Here is a 13217-nt window from a genome sequence, read left to right as displayed (position 1 = left end):
ACACAAAACTTTTTTACTTCTGGGAACTGCGCCTGGGGGTGGTCTTCTTAGGTGGTGATGGCGGCAGTGATGGAAGAGGTGAGGTGTGGGATTCTTCTTCTTCAGCCACGGGTACCTTCTCCTTCTTTTTCCTTGAAGAAGTCTTCGTTGCTATCACTTTCCTCCTCATGGTGTTTGTGTGTTTGGAGGATGATGAGGGAGAAGATGAAGAGGTAGAATGAATGTGTATATGAGTGTGGGTTTGAGGTGTGGAAGGTTTTTGGGAGAAGAGAATTCGCTCACTTTTTCTTGGAGCGGTTTTCTTTTTCATGATAATGAAAATTGAGAAGTGGAAGGAGGAAGATGAAGAGAGCCGAATTGAGTGGAGAGAAGAGGGAGGTTAGAGACGCATTAAATGTGGAGTGGAGAGAGAATTGGAGGGAGTTAATACTCATTAATGGGCGGTTATTAACCAAAGATAGTTTCTTTTTATTTGAAATGAAAACTAAAAAGTGGTTTTCTAGAATCAAGGGATGAGAAGAGGGAAAAGATTTGATTTGACATTAACCTCTTCCAACAAGATTTGATGAGACATCAAAAAAGGAATGGTGATTTACACAAAGAGAAACTAACAAAACGGTCAGAGTGAGGTCAAAGAAGTTTGGTGGGGCCCAAAAAAATTGATGTCTGCGCAGTCTCCCCCTTGATCATAGCCCTTTCAACAAATCCTGATTTTTATCTCCTACTTTCCTACGAGACAAAACTGAGCAAAATAAAAAATTTCACAAGTTATCAATAGAGCTTAAATCTATCATTCCCAAACTTTTTCTCAAAGTGCAGAATCTGTCTTCACAGAGGGGTTTTGTAAAAATGTCAGCGAGTTGGTCTTCAGATTTTACAAATTGAATATCAATAGTACCCTTTTGCATATGTTCTCTAATAAAATGATATTTGATTTCAATGTGCTTAGTTCTTGAGTGCAGAACAGGATTTTTTGAAATGTTTATAGCACTCATATTATCACAAAATAAGGGTATACTATTGATATTTAATTTGTAATATTTCAACTACGTTTTTAACCAAATTAGTTGTGAACAACATGCAGATGCAGAAATATATTCAGCTTCAGCTGTGGATAGAGCCACTGTGGCTTGTTTTTTACTTGACCACATGTTGAGTAAGCTTCCAAGGAAGCAACACATGCCGGATGTGCTCCTTTTATCCACCCTATCTCCCGCATAATCTGCATCACAAAACTCTACTGCACAAAAATCATCAGATTTTGGATACCACAAGCCATAATCACTAGTTCCCTTAATGTATCTAATGATGCGCTTAACGGCTGAAAGATGGGATTCTTTTGGGTGAGATTGAAACCTTGAGCATACACTCACACTTTGAACAATATCCGGTCTAGAGGAGGTAAGGTATATAAGTGAACCTATCATACCTCTATACCGTGTTTCATCCACATCTTTACCATCATCATCCTTTTCAAGTTTAGTGTTCGGATGCATTGGTGTTCCCATTGGTTTGGAACTTTCTAAGCCAATTTTTTTAATAAGTTCTTTTGCATACTTTTCTTGGTGAATGAAAGTGCCACTAGGAGTTTGTTTAATTTGGAGGCCAAGAAAGAAAGTTAGCTCTCCCATTAAACTCATCTCAAACTCACTAGTCATGAGTTTTCCAAACTCTTCAAACAAGGACTCATTGGCTGATCCAAATACAATGTCATCCACATAAACTTGAACTAGGAGAATATCATCATTAGATGCTTTAATAAATAAAGTAGTGTCGGTGGTACCCCTTTGAAATTGATTTTCCAACAAGAAGGCACTAAGCCTTTCATACCAAGCTCTTGGAGCTTGTCTAAGGCCATAAAGAGCCTTTGAGAGTTTGAAAACATGGTTTGGAAATACTTTATCTTCAAAATCGGGGGGTTGTGCCACAAACACTTCTCTATCAATAAAGCCATTAAGAAAAGCACATTTCACATCCATTTGAAACATTTTAAAACCCTTATGGGTAGCATAGGCAAGAAGCAACCTAATTGCTTCCATTCTAGCTACCGGAGCAAAAGACTCATAAAAATCTATACCCTCTTCTTGATCGTAATCTTAGGCCACTAGTCTAGCCTTGTTACGAACAACTTTTCCATCCTCACATAATTTATTTTTGAACACCCACTTAGTACCCGTAACTTTCTTACCATCCGGATGAGGTACTAGTGTCCAAACCTCATTCTTGTCGAATTGAGCAAGCTCTTCTTGCATGGCTTTGACCCATGATGGATCTTCAAGAGCTTGTTTTACATTGTTAGGCTCTATTTGTGACAAGAGGGCAAAATTGCTTGGTTCGGATTGCCTTTTGGTTGAGGATCTTATTGTTACACCTTGAGAGGGATCACCAATGATAAAGTCATGAGGATAACCCCTCATGGACTTCCATTCTCTAGGCTTCCGTAGTGGTGTTGAGCTTTGATGAGCTTCTGTGGGTCTTACTGTTTCAGTTTCTCTTGCTGGCTCAGGAGACAAAATGGAAATGTCTACTCCAATCTGATGAGACAAAATTGGACTGGCAGATTCTTCATTTTGAGCAGACTTGGGATTTTCTTCACTGGTTTTCTTGTTGATAACATCTTCACAATATGTATCATCTTCTATCACAGTACTGGAAATTGAATTAGAATCACAAAAGAGACATGTATAGATTCTTCTATGGTCCTATGTTCTTTGAGATAAATCCTATAGGCCTTGCTAGTGGTGGAGTATCCAACAAACATCCCTTCATAGGATTTTGGATCAAATTTGCCAAGTTTTTTATTGTTAAGTACAAAGCATTTGCATCCAAAAACATAGAAATACTTAAGATTTGGAGGGGTTCCTTTCCATAGCTCATAAGGAGTTTTCTTCAACCCTTTTCTAATAATGGCCCTATTCAAAATGTAACAAGCTGTATTTACAGCTTCAGCCCATAGAAATTTTAGAATCTCATTATCACAAAGCATGGCTCTAGTCATCTCTTGAAGGCTTCTATTCCTTCTCTCAACCATCCCATTTTGTTGAGGAGTTCTAGGGCATGAAAAGTTATGAGCAATTCCAAAGTCATCACATAATTTTTCAAAGTTTTGGTTTTCAAATTCTCTTCCGTGATCACTTCTCAAATGGGCAATTTTTAAATCTTTTTCATTCTGAATTTTTTTACAAAGGGTGGAGAAAGCATGGAAAGCATCATTTTTATGAGCAAAAAAAAGTACCCAACCAAATCTAGAGTAATCATATACCACCACTAGACCATAGTGTTTATCTCCTAAATTTTGAGTTCTTGTTGGACCAAAAAGATCAATGTGTAATATTTCTAATGGCCTTTTGGTTGAAATTCCATCTTTTGGTTTAAAAGAGGATTTTACTTGTTTGCCTAATTGGCAAGCCTCACAAGTAAGATCCTTATCGAATTTGATATCTGGAATTCCTCTAACCAACTTTTTCTTGACTAGCTTAAAAATTTGGTACATGCTAGCATGACCCAACTTTCTATGCCATAGCCATTTTTCAGATTCAAGAGAAGTAAAACATGTTACATTTTGTTCTTTCAAGTACTCAAGAGTCAATCCATACACATTATTGCACCTTTTAGCCTCAAATAAAATATCCCCAGTTTTTTTACAAACAACCAAACATACAAACTTTCTAAAAATGACTTCAAATCCTAGATCACACAATTGGCTTACACTAAGTAAATTATGTTTCAAACCATTTACAAGAAGAACATCATTTATACAAGATGAAAAGCTTTTACCAACTTTTCCAACGGTCACTATCTTTCGTTTACCATCATCACTGAAAGTGACAAGTCCTCCATCATACTCATCAAGCTTTATGAAGAAGGTTGTCTTTCCGGTCATGTGCCTAGAGCATCCACTGTCCATGTACCACATATTCTCCTTCCGTTTGGATGCTAGGCACACCTACAAAACAAGCTTAAGTGACCTTAGGTATCCAAATCTTCTTGGATCCTTTCACGTTAAACTATCTCTTATGTCCTAATCCATTATAATCAAAAACAACTTTGTAAACTTTATCACCAATCATCCTCTCACCAAAAAAGTATTGAATGAGAAAGTGTCCATTTCGGTTACATAGTCTACAAAATCTTGGAGTTGCTGTTTTGTTAAAACTTGTTGGGTTTTGAAACCTTGTATCATTAGAAGATGAGGCAATGTTTTCAAAATAAGATTTCTCAAAGATTTATAGAAGCCAAAGCCAGCTTTATCATAAAGAGGTTTTTGACTAGCCAAGATTTGATTCAGATTTTCAGAACTTTGAGTGAACTTGGCTAAGTCTTCTTTAAGCCTTTTGACCTCTTTAAGCAACTCTTCATTTTCCTTAAAACAGTTTACATATGCAACAACAGAATGATCACTTTCACAGCTCCTAAGTTGGGCTTTTAACTACTTGTTTTCTTCAACAAGCTCAATAGCAGTTTCGGCCTCCCTTAGTTTTTCTTTGAGAAAACCATTTTTTGCTTTAAGAATGGTGATTTGTTGTTCAAGTTCTTGATTATCCAGCAAGAAGCATCTAATTTTTTCAGAAAGGTGATATATCATAAGATGAAGAGCTTCAGTGTCAGGGTTATAAGTGACTACTTGTTCAACGTGGTCTACCATAAGGCATGGTTGAGACTTGGTTTCAAATTCTTCATCATCTTCAGAATCGTTTTCCAAGTCCTCCCAAGAAGCCATCAGACCTTTCTTCTTTCCCTTCTTTGGCTTCTCTTCTTTCTTCAACTTAGGGCAGTCTGACTTGAAGTGCCCAGTTTCTTTGCAGTTGTAAGATATCACCTTGCTGAGATCTTTCCTTTGTTTCCTAGAGCTGCTTCCCTTGCTTCTCTCCTTAAACTTCACCATTTTCCTGAATTTTTTTGCAAATAACACAAATTCATTTTCAGAGGAATTATCACTGGATTCATCATCTAGGGGGTTAGTAATAGATGTAAAAGCAATTCCTTTCTTTTTTGAATCTTTTTTCAAATAAGTGTTTTCAAAAGCAAGTAGGTTTCCTCTCAAGTCATCATATGTCATGGAATCTAAACTACTACTCTCAGAAATGATTAAGGCTTTTATTTTCCACTCTTTAGTAAGACATCTTAGGACTCTCCTCACAAGCACAGAATCAGGATACGTAATTCCCAGCATCCAGCCAACAATGATGATGTTGAATCTCTCAAACATTTCATCTATTGATTCTCCTTCCTTCATTGAGAACATTTCATATTCTCTGTTCAACATGTCTATCCTTGTCTTCTTTACTATGGTGGTTCCTTCATGATCATTTGAAGTTTGTCCCAGATTTCCTTTGCCGTTGTGCATCGTGATATCCGTCGGTACTCCTCGAAGCTGATAGCACAGTTGAGCAAGTTGATAGCCTTGGCATTGAGCTCCACCTTCTTTCTGTCTTCTTCGGTCTAGCTGGCTTCTGGTTTGAGTGAGATTACTCCTTCAGCACTTGTAGTGGTTGGAAACTGAGGACCCTCAAGGATGATCTTCCATAGTCTGTAATCTACTGCTTGCACAAAAATCTTCATTCTCTCCTTCCAATAGGTGTAGTTTTTTCCATTGAAAAGAGGAGGTCTGTTGCTTGACTGTCTTTCTGTCAGATTATAGGACACCAGAGTTGAGCCACTGTTCTCTGCCATCTGGATCTTTTTTCCAAGCTGCAAAACTTGATCTCTTTGAGACCAAGCTCTGATACCAATTGATGGTTTTCAGTGGCTAAGAGAAGGGGGGTTGAATCTTAGCCCCTTTTTCACTTAATAACACTTGCTGGTCTTTGAAACAGCTTATGGAGACTTTATGATTTTTGTCTCGTACCCAGCCACAAGACTTTTTCTTTTTATCTCGTCACCCGACACGAGATATTTTTCAGTTTTATCTCCTGGGCAGCAGAAACAGAAATGGAGTAGAAGAGAGAGAGAATTACACTAAGATATATCCTGGTTCAGCTGCTAAGTACAAGGCAGCCTACATCCAGTCTCCATCACAACAATGATGGAATTTCACTATAATAATTCTTGATTACAAACACCAATTCTCCCTAGGAACTACCCTTCCTATTCGGAACAAGTCCAGAATCTAAACTCCAATCCTGAACTTGACTTGGTCACTGCCAAGCTTTCAACTGCTAAGTGCTAACCCAACTTGCAAGGAGATTCCCACAGAATCATGAAACACAATACAGATGTACAAAGGACCTCTAAGGACATCTATGGCTTTTTCATACAAACCTCACTGTTTGTCTTTTTCCATGAGACTCAAGACAGACAAAATTAAACAGAAAAATACAAAATGAAGAACATTGAAGGAGAAGAACTTCTGTTAGCTTAGGTAGCTATGAGAACTCTGTGCCTTACACTCTCAACTCCTTACTTCAAGCCTTGGCTGTTCTCCCTTACTTATAGGGGGAAGCCTCCACGGTTGAAACTCAAATAAACCAAGCTAAACTTATTCTTCTTCATGAAAACCGGTTCGGCCAGAGAGAGAGGAGAGATAACCAAATGTAAAACCCAACATGCAATTACCTCTAGTCCTTCCTTGGTCACCAATCTTCATCAATTTGAGTCCTCCATCTTGCCTTGCTCTCCAAGACGGATTCCTAGCCCTTGATGAGTTATGATGATGATAGCTTCATCTGCTCCAACTTCTGCCTCCTCCATCACGTAGCCACTGTAGCTACCTCTTGTGGTGGTTGAGCAAAATCAGAGACAAGCCATCCCTCCAAGGATCTTCCTCTACTGACCGAAATCTTCTTCTTCCATTTTTGGTATGAAGAAGACAAGATCTCTTCACCAAATCTTATCATAAGTGATGAGAATCTCAGCCACAGCATACTTTTTGTTTTCTTTTTCTTGCCATCATTGTGATGGTCTTGTTACTTGTTTCACCTTCTTTTCGGTGGCTAGGCTTAGCTTCCATAGTTTCCTCTGTGATATGACCAAAAGAAGAAGAAAGAGTAGAGAGAGAAGAAAGAAAAAAACAAATCTATGAGTGTTAGATAAATTAATTAGGCGCAACTCTCCATGCTTTGTGTAGTAGCGTGTAAGCTATACTTAATTGCCATCAAATCACTTTGATATTTTCTCTTTCATGTTTCCAAGGTAATTAACTCAAGTAAAGAAAATTTTGAAATCCACCACATGATAGAAATGGAATCCGTTGGAAGCATGAAGCAAAAACATTTGCTTTCTCTCTCAATTGGTTTCGAACCAAGCAAGCAAAACAATTTGGGCTCATAGTAATAATTGTATTCAGGCCCAACTAAATAATTCAGCCAACTTTTGTATTACAATTTTGCATAAGGCTGATTGTTAATTTTAATTTGGGCTTGCTTAAATCAATCTGACCCAATAATCAAAAATTGCTTTAGCCACAACATTTAGCAATTTTTATAACCAAGGCTGATTCACTTCCATCATCTTGGGCTTGCTATTTTTTCAGCCCAATAGCAAAATCTGCACCAACAAAATTATTAATTAAACAAGTATAAATTGAGATCAAATTAATAATTTTGTAAATAATTATATTAATAATGTTTAGTTATCACTAATATTAACTTAGAGTTTTCCAAACTCATCACTTATATATATATATATATATATATATATATATATATATATATATATATATATATAATTTATATTTTTTTTAATAGAATAATGAGTAACAATGAATCTCTAAAGACAAAAGCAGCATAGGACATGGAGACTACTAAATAATTTATTCAAGCATGTTTAGATCAAGTTGCTAAACAGCAACGTAATAGAACCTCTCTTACAAAAAAAAAAGTTGGAAGGATGTTTTGTCTCAATTTAATGAAAAAACTGGAAAACAATATGATAAGATTCAATTAAAAAATAAGTGGGACAATCTTAGGAAGGAATGATCAGCATGGTACAAGCTTTTTGGCAAAAAAACAGGTTTAGGATGGGATTATACTAAACATATCGTTGATGCACCAAATGAATGGTGGGAGAGAAAACAATTGGTACTAGTAACTTATTATTAAAGCAAAAATTTTAACTTTAATTTTGGTAATAAGTCTCGTGTTGATTAGTTGTACACATGCAGAAAAATCCCTTATATGGAAAATTCAGAAATAAAGGGCTTCCTTTTAAGGATGAGTTAACTATATTATTTAAAGATGTTATGACCGATGGCAAATTTGCTTGTGTTCCCTCATCTGGGATGTTACCTAGTGGCATAGAAGAAAATGATGATGGATATCGACCATACTTTGAGGAAGGTCATGTTGACATAGAAGAAGGTTCTGGAGATAGTGAAGAAGGTATAGGTGCTAGTGTGGGAGTTAGTTCTGAATTCCAACATATAAATCTGAGCTCTTCTCAAGAAAATAATAGTCAAAAGAGTACGAAAAAAAGAAAGAGAGATGTGGTTTGTGAAACAACAAAAAAGAAGAAAAATTTTAAAGTCCCTGCCTCAAAACAAATTGCAGATGCAATAAGTAGAATTGCCTTTGCATCTGAATCATGCTCAACTATTGTGTCCACATTTCTAGTACCCGGTGCATCTATTGGGGAAGTAATGGCTGAGATTCAAAAGATAGAAATGATCACTAGTGATCCCGATTTTCATGGTCGATGTTGTCAACTAATGATATTTAAACCTACTAGAGAAATGTTTGTATCCTTAAAAAGATATGAGCAAAGATTGTTAGATTGGCTCAAACATGCAGCATATAATCCATTACCATTCATGCAAATTTTTTTTTTTTTTTTTTTTTTTTGTGATTTTCATGCAAAATTTTATGGGTTGCTTATTTATCATTTTATAATATAATGTTTGTGGTACTTAATTATTGTTCTTATTATATATAATTTATTTCTTAGCTTGGTATTGATAAGAATTTATTTATATTTTTATGTAGGACTTAATTTTTGTTAATTAATTTGGAATGAACATGGAGTACTTGTTTGAAGAGTATGAAAAAGAACAACATGAAGAATTAAAATTACTTTCCATTATAAAAGAAGAAACGGATGAAATTGAAAATATTTCTGCATTAATTGGTCAATATATAGTCAATTATCTGTGCAAAAAACTATGCAGAACTAGTAAACAAACAAGTTATTTATGGGTACAAAAAATTTTATGTGGCCATGGCATTCGTTGTTATGAAATGTTTCGGATGGAAAAACATGTTTTTTTCAATTTTGTGATGAATTAGTTGAACAAGGATTAAAATGTACAAGACAAATGGGAGTTCAGAAAATGGTTGCAATGTTCTTAAATACGATTGGTCATGGAGTGGGTAATAGGATGATAGAAGAAAGGTTTCAACATTCTAGAGAGACAGTAAATAGACATTTTCATGAGGTATTGGTTGCTTGCTTGAGATTATCTATTAAATATATTAAGCCATCGGATTCTAAGTTTCAGAATGTTCATAGCAAAATAAAAAATGACCAACTATATTGATGGTACTCATATCCCAGTGATCAACCCAAATTTATTAGAAGAAAAGGATATCCAACACAAAATATAATGGCTATATGTGATTGGGACATGTGCTTTATTTTTGCTTTACCTGGATGGGAAGGCACTGCGCATGATACTCGTGTATTTGATAATGCTATTATAATTCCTACCATGAATTTTTCGCATCCTCCTCTAGGTTAATTTTTATCATTTTCTTACAAATAAGCTATACTTACTTGGTTATCATGTAACTAATTTTATTCCTCATTAGGTAAATATTATTTGGTAGATGCCGGTTATCCAACACCGAAAGGATATATTGGTCCATATAAATGTGAGCGCTATCATCTTGCAGATTTTAGACGTTCTTCTAGATTTACAAATCATAATGAAGTATTTAATTATTATCACTCAAGCTTAAAATGCACAATAGAAAGGACTTTTGGAGTGTGGAAAAATAAATTTGTTATCTTGCGACACATGCCCAAGTTCAAAATTGAAACTCAAGTGCAGATAGTGTGTGCAACAATGACTATTCATAATTTTATTAGAAAACATTCTGAAACAGATACTGAGTTTAATCAATATGACACATGCAAACATTGTTGATGGAGAAGATAATAGTTATGTTGGTGAAAGCTCAGATCAAACTCTAACTATTAACTCTTCTGCGAAAATGGACCGTGTTCGAGACTCAATTAGGGATCAAATTATTAATCATATGCAGTAAAAATAATAGTGTTCTTATATACTAATTTTGTATAAGATATTATTTTTTATGTATTTCATTAGTATTTTATTTTTTAATTTAATATTTATTAGTGTTTTTATGTATTAAAATATATTTTGTCAATTTTTATATGTTACTTTAATTTAGTAAGTAAATATTAACTTTATTATAAAATGTATTAATAAGATCTATTCAAATATCTAAAGTAAAATAATAGAATAATATAAAAAATTATTTTAATTGATGTCTCTTTTAGTAATTTTTTATCTACAAGTGATTTTGAGTAATATAATCTAAACAACATTTATTTTACTATAATCCATTTTGATATAAAGATTCCCAAACATAAATCACGTTAACACAAACTTACTTCTCATCAAAATCAAGTTTACAAAATCACTTTTATGCAAACTCCCGTTTGCAAACTGTAATCCAAACACACACTAAATTCTTCAAGTATTTATTAGGAAAAAAATATATTAGTAGATATTATAATCAAATTAACTTTTAAGATTAAGTTAAACCTATTTGATTTTTAATATGATATTAAAAAAAATATATTATGAACCATCCTCACTACATACACAATTTCAAATTCAACAAAAAGAGATGTACTAAGTCTCACATTCTCTTAAATTAAAAGCATATTATTGTGACTTGTTTAGTTTTATGTTTTTTTTATTTGTACGTTTCATTTCATTAGATTATTATGTATGCATTTATAATATAAAAAGAGTTTTTGCATAAAAAATGTAAAAAAGTATATATATATTGTCACTCAATAATAATAATAGTGTTGTTCAATAAAGTTATTGAGATTATTCTACAAAAATTTAAGGTTAAAACTATTTGATATTTTTTGTATTTAATATAACTTAGTTTAGCATGATAGTTAGGAATTAAATATAATTAAAGTTATTCTTCTATTTTCACTTGAATTTCAAATTGATCACCAAATTATTAATTAATTCAAAAAATTAATTGAATTTCTACATCATAATAAATACCATATTAGAAATCAAATATGTTTAACTTAATTTTAAAAGTTAATTTGATTATAATATCCACTAATATTCTTTTTCTAATAAATACTTAAAGAATTTAGTGAGTCATATAGAAAAATAGACGAGAGACTATTATGTCTAATAAAAAAAAACATTAGGAATTGGTGAGTATTAATTTTTTTTGAAAACTAAAATATTTGTTTTTAAAATTTTTGGAGACTGATTTAAAAAATTATTTTGTCAAGAAATGAATCAAAAACTAATTTATCTATTAAAATAAAACTTTCAAAATATTTTTGTGTATTACTTTTTCTAAAAAACTAAAATACCTATTTTTAAAATCTTTGTGCATTTGAGTAATTATTCAAAAAATTTCTCTACATCCAACTGGCTTAAAAGAAATAAGAAGAAAAACAAATTGTAGAAGAGCTGCTGTTGAAACAAAAAGAAGGTAAAGGAGAAGAAGAAACATAAAAAAAAAATTGCAAAATAAGAAAAAACAACGAAGGAAAAAGATATGCAATAGGATTTAATTGAAAACAGTTAAAAAAATTTGTTTATCTTATTTAATTCTTATATTTATTTTCCTAATATATATAAAATAATACAAATTTATTATAAAAATAATTAAAAAATTTAGTTATTTTATATTTTAAAATCACATGTTATGAGTATAAATTAAAAAATTTGTGTCGAAAAAATAAAAATTTAAATTTTTAATGTATTTATTTGTACATATTAAAAAATAATTTTTATCAATAGTAATTTTGTTATGCGTTCTAAAATTCTGTATTAGTTAAATCGTAATTAAAAAAAAATGAAAAGCGTTATAGCTTGAATATAAATATAGATTTAAAAAACACGTGTCCGCTGCTAAGGCCCACAGGATATGGCAAGATGATATAAAAGATCGCTATCCAATAACTTCAACTTTCATTTCATAGGAGTGTCACTTGTTGAGTGTTGAACCAACCAAGGTAAGTAACATCTCTTTCTATGCCTTTCTTCTTCCTTTCCAATTTCCATGTGAAAAATATCTGTTCTCTCTGCAATCTTTCTCGGCTACAACTCATATTTATGTTATGTGCTCAAATTTCAGTTGCTACTTATTACAAGTAATGATCCTGGCCTGTTATTGATTATCATGTGCTGAGCCTTGCTTCCACATTAACAATGTTTTTAAAGCAGTTGTTATGTTTGCTAAAATGTGGAGTAATGGTATATGCCCCACTTTATATGTACACCTTATGTGCACCACTTCTCCATTAATATTAAAGTGATCGACAAAAAATTATATTAGAGATATAATTATTCATGTTGTATTCTTCTCAGGTTAAGCTTTTGAGAGAGTGGTTTTATGATATGGTATTATAGGTCTAGGTCCAAAAGGATTAGAGTTTAATTCTTAGTGAACTCTAAAAGTAAAAAAATGAAAGTAAAAAAAATAGCATAAGGTAAATAAAAAGAAAAAAGAAAGCCTATAAAAAATTAAGCAAATCCAAAAGAGATTCTTGTTTGAGGGGAGTGTTAGAGATATAATTATTTATGTTATTTTTTTCTATCGACTTAAATTTTTGGGATGAGTGGTTTCATGATAAGTTAGAAAAAGATTTAGATGAAAAGTTTGTTATAACAAGAAAAAAAAGTGTACATTTAGTGGTGTACCAAATATGGGAAAAATATCATTTCTCTTTTATTTGTAATGAAATTAGTATATTGCATTGCCTATGTTCAAACTTGGGGGGATCACAGCCTTAAACCCTGGTTAATTAGGTTGCTGGGAGAATCATTCTTGCATTTGCATAAGCCATTCTCACTCTTTCCAAGATTACTCAGCCTGTTGTTTGGATTTTAATGAAGGGAAGTTTTTAAGATCATGCTTCTGGGGAAGTCTAGAATGAATTCCTGTTAGAAAAGCCAGACAAATGATTTGTTGCACATGTCTGCATAATCTATCATTTACTGTACTTGTCTATTTTAATATCAATAATTCCTCATGGTAAATTGAATATGT

This window comes from Arachis ipaensis, chromosome B10 (assembly GCF_059453495.1).
Source record: "Arachis ipaensis isolate K30076 ecotype BB chromosome B10, ASM5945349v1, whole genome shotgun sequence".
Lineage (NCBI taxonomy): Eukaryota > Viridiplantae > Streptophyta > Magnoliopsida > Fabales > Fabaceae > Arachis > Arachis ipaensis.
This window is presented reverse-complemented; position numbering follows the sequence as displayed.